Here is a 6,121-nt window from a genome sequence, read left to right as displayed (position 1 = left end):
GACTTGGAATGAAAGATTGCTGCTGTTTCTACCACAGCCCGGGTCGTCTGCCACACCCGAGGCAGCAGGTCTATTGGTGGAATCTCCACACACAGCCTCTTCCTGAGACCGGAACCCTCAGCAACATGGCCCTGGAGGGATGCGACCTCGGCCCTGGCGGTGACTTCCTGGGAAATGCCGGCTGCCTTTCTTCCTGCCACCCTCCTGTTGCCCAGTGAAGACAATCAGGGATTAACTCTGATACGCGCTTTGATCAGATCAGCATGCTCCAGAGAGAGCCGTGGCCACCTGCTCTCTCACAGGCATCTGATGGAGTTCAGCCTAGACGGGAGTGATCCCTCAATGGCCTTCACTGCAGACCCTTCAGGCCTGTCTCCTGGCAACTCCCCCTCCCCTGGCCTCTGGATTCAGCTCCCCTCACCCTCCTGGGATGGCTCAGTCTCTGACAGAAATGGCATCCTTCCGAGCCTCTTCCAGGAACCACCTGGAGTAGGAACTGAACTCAGAGCAAACGAATTACGCATCAGAGGAGGGGTGCCTGTGCAGATCCCTAAGCCGTGGGCAGTGCCTTTTTTCTCATGTGCAGCCTGGGCCCCTCACCTTGGCCCTCCACCACCCTTGTCAGTGTCTTCTCTGTTCTTCTGGAGAGGCCTCCTGACAAGGAAGTGACTGTCCTTTCCTTCACACGCACAGAAATCTTTCATAGCAGAGCACTCTATCTCTACACAGGGAATCCCAGCAGCCTTCCTCCAGCGCAGATTTGAACTCACCCACATTGCATTGTGCTTCTTCAGACCATTCTATTGTGCATTTTTCACCAAACTATCCCAGGGGGCTACCACCTAGGACCCAGTGAGTGGTCGTCATGGTGTCCACATGCTCATCCAACCCACGGGCCCATTTCAGCTCCCGTCACCTGCCTTGCCCACATGAACAGGTCTTAATTCCATTCAGATCCTTTTTTGTCACTGCTCCTGAGTCCTTTCCTCACTTTCACAGGGATGAAGAACAAGGACGACTCCTGCATGGGTGGCCTTTTGTGGGTGGCCTCTTTCAGTCAGGAGGTCTTCACGTCCAGGCCTCCTTTTCTTTCTACCTTTATGTCTGTCAGTTTTCCGTTGGCTGTATTGACAGTGTATGCTGAAGACAAAGCCTGTCAGCCTCAGTACTTTGGCCCCTGAGGTTCTGTCTGCTTGAAAGGCCTTTTCCCTCACCTCCTTCTCCAAGAACTCCCTCCTCATAGGGGCCTTCCCAGAACACTTTGCTCAAACACACCCCTCTCTGTCACCTTCATCTCTTTCCAGCCCTTTCTCCATCACACCTACTCTTCCCTACCTGGCGTGCCTGCTCCCCACACTGCACGTCCTTACCCCACAGCTCTGTGGCCACGTGGGCAGGTGGTGCTCACCCCAGGTGGCTTGGCCTTTCCTCCTCCTGGGTGGACTGGACACCTTCACCCCATCCTGGCAGCCATGAGCACAGAAGATCTTGCCACCTACGTGTGTCGTCTTCATTGACTTCACAGTGTTGGGCAGTTTCCAGGGTGTCCATGGGTCTCCTGGGGATCCCCAATCAGTGCAGGTTCTGACCCACTCGGCTGCTCAGGAATGAATGAAGCCGGACCTCTGTGCTCCTCCATGCCCATAAAGCAACCCGCCAAAGCCTGACAGTTTTCCACATCCAGCCCTCTCTCCCCGAGTCCTCGTGAATGCTACTCCCCAACTCTGCCATAGGCCGCCCACAGGGAGATACTCCTCACTTTGCCTTCCCTCTGGGGTCTCACTTTCTCCCCAGATGAAAGCACAGAGGGTGCTGCACCACTGGATCCTGCTGGACCAGGTTCATCCCCTCCCCCAAATCCCTGCCCACACGCCCAGGGTTGGGACTCCTCTCCAATTCTTGGGGGGCTCCTAACGGGAGGATGGACTCACTCATGGTGCACCCACCCGACAGTCCCGCTGCATCATGGCAGTGTGGAAATTCAAAGTGAAATAGAGGTAAATAGCCTGTGTTTTCTCCAAAGATAGTGACTATCTAATAATTCTAAGATAAGTGGGGAAGAAAGTGTTCTTACAATCTTTGGTGGAAATGTTGGTTATGATACCGATTTTGTGTGGTCTGTGTGCAATTCCATTTCAAAATTGCTCAAATGGGTTGAGCTTTAGATTAACACATTGGTTGTCATCCTTTCTACCTTGAAAGTCACCAATTGTAAAAAACAATAAAGGGCCCTGATGGACATTGCATCAGGTGTCTGCATTGTATTTGTGTTGTTCTTTCATTGACGGATCACATCAGTTCATTTAGAGTGAAATGTTTTCAGCTAAAGACAAAATTCCTTTTTTAAAAAAAAAGCTGTAGACATTGTTATCATTCTCAAGGTTCCTTGAAATGGTTCTGGTTATTCCCAGAGGTTTTTTCATCCTTCCTCATTTCTTAATTTAAGTGTTAGCACCCAAATAAGTTAGCATGCTTCTGATGTTGGATGGTTGGCAAACCTGCCCAGAAGTAAGACCAATGCTGAACTTCCACAAATGTGTAAACATATATTTTTCCGCCACCATCTCTCTTGTTGACTGTGGAATTTCTGCTAACATAATCAGGATTGGAGTTCTAGGATGAGACAGAAAATGAAAGCGTGCTGTCTGGCAAGACACTGAGGATGGATATTGCTGCAGGGGCCTTGATGCCAAAGCCAGATAAGACACTGGCAAGCAGCTAAGATAAAGGGCCCCACACTGTGGTAACGAAGCTAAAGGGCCTCACAGGTGGGGCTGAAGCGAAAGACCCTCACACCTTGAGGCTGAAGATTTAACATCCCTTCGTTTTTTTGTACTTGGTCATAAAAAGAGAAAAATTTCTCAGAATGTACATTAGGCAATAAATTTTATGTATCAGTATACTGCAAGGAATGGCATGGAAAATTATCTGTTTAGAAATTAGTTATTAAACAATTTGGCCCACTTGACAGTGGAAGACAATTTATTGTACATGCCTGACAAGCATTCCACCACAACAATTATAGTAAGTCCTCCTTTTGCTTTTTAGAAGTTTCTTAGGAAAGTTTTTAAGTGAAGTTAATTGTGTTAAGGAGTTTCTAGGTAGAAAAAGTTCTGATAGCTGAGTAGCAGCTGGACTCCGGCTGAAGGCCATGTGAATAGAAGAGTCTTTTGATGCTTAGGCTTTAGCTGATAGGGGTGTACTGGCGGCTGTCAACTGTCTTAGGTAATTGTCTAGCTGAAATAATAAGTTTTAGTGTAAGGTTGGGGTTTTATCTATTAACCTTGAAGGCTACCGTCTAGCTGAGACCCGTAGGAGCCAGTAGTCCATGGGGATAGAATACGCTAATTGCTTCTGCTTTGCACATGATGATGTAATTTCTCTGCTTGCTAAAAATGAATAAATAAAGACCTGCTGAGTCCCTCAGTAGAAGATACTTGCACCTCATCGAGTGTCAGTGTCTCCTCATTACCTCATCCCCTTCCCTTAGCCCTTAAGTTTTCGCCGAAGCCGTCTCATACTTTCAGGAACCCCTGACAAGACATTTTGCTGAGGCTGGTCTGCCACAGGATGTCAACATGGGGTGAGTTGATTTGGAACACAGGAATTTCATTCTATTCTACCCTATTCTTTTTTGTTGTTTGTTTCTTGGTAACTAGGTAGAGGAAGGATCTTTCAGTTATTTCAAATTTTGTTTTATGAAACATCATTGCTCCATTCATCATTTTGCCTTTTTCTTTCCATAGGTATGTACAACTTTCAGAACTCTTGTATATGAAAGCTGGAAGGGTCTGGATTTTGAGTTAGTGTCTTATTTTCACTTTTTTTAATCAAAACAATATAAAGCGTTAAACAGAGTACATTTATAATTAAATTTTTTGAGAAGTCTTTTTTTAAGAGATTTATTTATTTATTTATTTATACAAGCACGGGGTACAGTCAGAAGCGCGGGAGGGTGAGAGAACTCACCAGAGCCAGAGCGGGGAGCAGAACAGGCAGAAGGACCGAAGCACACTGCTGAGGGGAGCAGTGGGTGGCAGAAGAGGTCTGCGCGCCATGTGGGACCCTCCTCTGGTGACCGGGGCAGCCGGGGATCGAATTGGCACTGCAGAGGCTGCGGGCAGCTTCACAACCCAGCATTCAACCGCTGTGCCACCGGGAGATCCCTATAATTAAATTTTTTTAAAGACAAAATATATTTATTTGGATTTGCAAATGAGTAGGAGCCTAAAATCAATGAGGTGTATTTGACATTCACTCCAAATGAAGCTGCTGTGCCCACGCCTGCCTAACTAGAAGGAAGGCCACAATTTCATCCTTAATAGTAGTTTTTCTATGGCCATCAAGGAATTATTAATTTTAAAAATAATTTTAGCAGTTCCTTTTCACCTGCCAAGGATCAGGGATGTGAGTGCAATGATGATGTTTTCATTAGTTTTAGTCAACTGGTTCTGATCATAAGAAAGGGCTGCATGCATTATAGAAAATTTGAACAGTCGAATGAAATAAAATGACCAATGGCCAACTATGATTTTTCATCAAAAGAGAAATATTTTTTTGAGTTAGCTTACTTTCTTCCTTGTGATTTCCAGTATTTTGAATTGTGAACTATAACACCCTTGTATAAGGGCAGGTTGTATAAATGTAGAGTTTAAGAATCACCAAATGAACTCCCATTAACTAGGTGGAGAAACATAAAATCACATATCATCATCATCTTCTCTGAGTTCGCACCAATATGCGACCTTTACAGTAACTATTTCCCTTGCTTTTCATGACAAGTTCTCATATAATTCTGTATTATTAAATGTATAATTAAAACATGATTTTCATTTTGTCTGGTATTTAAAATATAATTAAATTCTATTATGTTTTTTCTATCTAGACTCTTTCATGCAACAATATGGGCAAGATGATCCACAGGTTTGGCTGTAGCTAGAGCCTCATGTTTTCACTGCTATATAGTATTCCACTTAATACCCAGTAATTTTCCCACTCTATTCTACATTCACACTAGATTATTGCATTAATATTTTCTATCCAAACTGGAATAACAATATCTAGAATTTTATATTCCACTTTCTTCATTGAACATTGTAACATTTTATGTATATGTGAGATATATTGGACAGTTTCCTGGGGTTTTCATTTAGATTGTTTCCAATCATTTGTTACTGTAATAAAGTGCCAGGGAACATTTTCTCATGGGGAACATTTTCACAAATAAATATTGTTATTTGTGTTCAAAGTCACTTCCCAAACATGGAATTACTACTTCTACTATTACATATATTCTCTCAGGATTGAGCAAGTGTCCAGGATTCAGCTCTTTAGGAGTCAGCTCTTCCTTGGGCCATTTTGCTCCATCCAGCCATATTCTGCAAGGCTTTGACACACATATATCCCCACCACCACCACCCTAATTCCCATCTGCACTCCATGCTCATTGCCTTTGGCCACCATTGTGTTCTCCTTCTTGCTGGCCCTTGGCTTGGGTTCCCTTCCTTCTCTGTCAGCTTTTGGTGTGTGTGGGGAGGTTAGGGAGAGGGAAGGGTCATGAGCCATGGGGGCTCATTCTTGTTGGCTTTGGCCCCATATCCACTCTGAACCCCCAGGCAAGAGGCAGCATACACAACTCCTCCATCATCTGCTCTGTCCCAGCAGCTTCTTTTTCCTTGGCCCTGATGGTCCCCACACCAACTGGTTCCCGAAAATTTCCAACAGGCGTCTCCCCACATTGCTGTCCCAAAAACACCATGAAAGGCCAAGGGGTATGGCCTGCTGGGAACATCTGTGGGCCAAGGGAAAGGGCCTAGGAAGGAGAAGCTGCTGGACCGAAGGCAGGAGCACAGCACCATTTTGTGGTGATGGTGGTGCCCCTGTAGCCTGAGGAGGAGAATGACAGTGGGGCCAAGGGGAAAGGCTCAGGGGAGGTGAGGGCCAAGCATGGAGCAAAGTCCTACTCTGCTACCCACATTTGCAAAGCACTGGGCAGTTCCTGCTGCCCACTGTGGTCACTGCTTAGAAACCCTGGCTTGGAAACCAGGGTCGCCAGCTCTGGAACCCCGCCTGGACACCACAAGATGGGTCATGTGGACCTCTTAATGGTACAACAGGACAG

Source organism: Talpa occidentalis, unplaced genomic scaffold (genome assembly GCF_014898055.3).
Source record: "Talpa occidentalis isolate TD23 unplaced genomic scaffold, MPIMG_talOcc4v2.1 talOcc4.14, whole genome shotgun sequence".
Classification (NCBI taxonomy): Eukaryota; Metazoa; Chordata; class Mammalia; order Eulipotyphla; family Talpidae; genus Talpa; species Talpa occidentalis.
Note: the sequence above shows the minus strand (reverse complement) of the source record.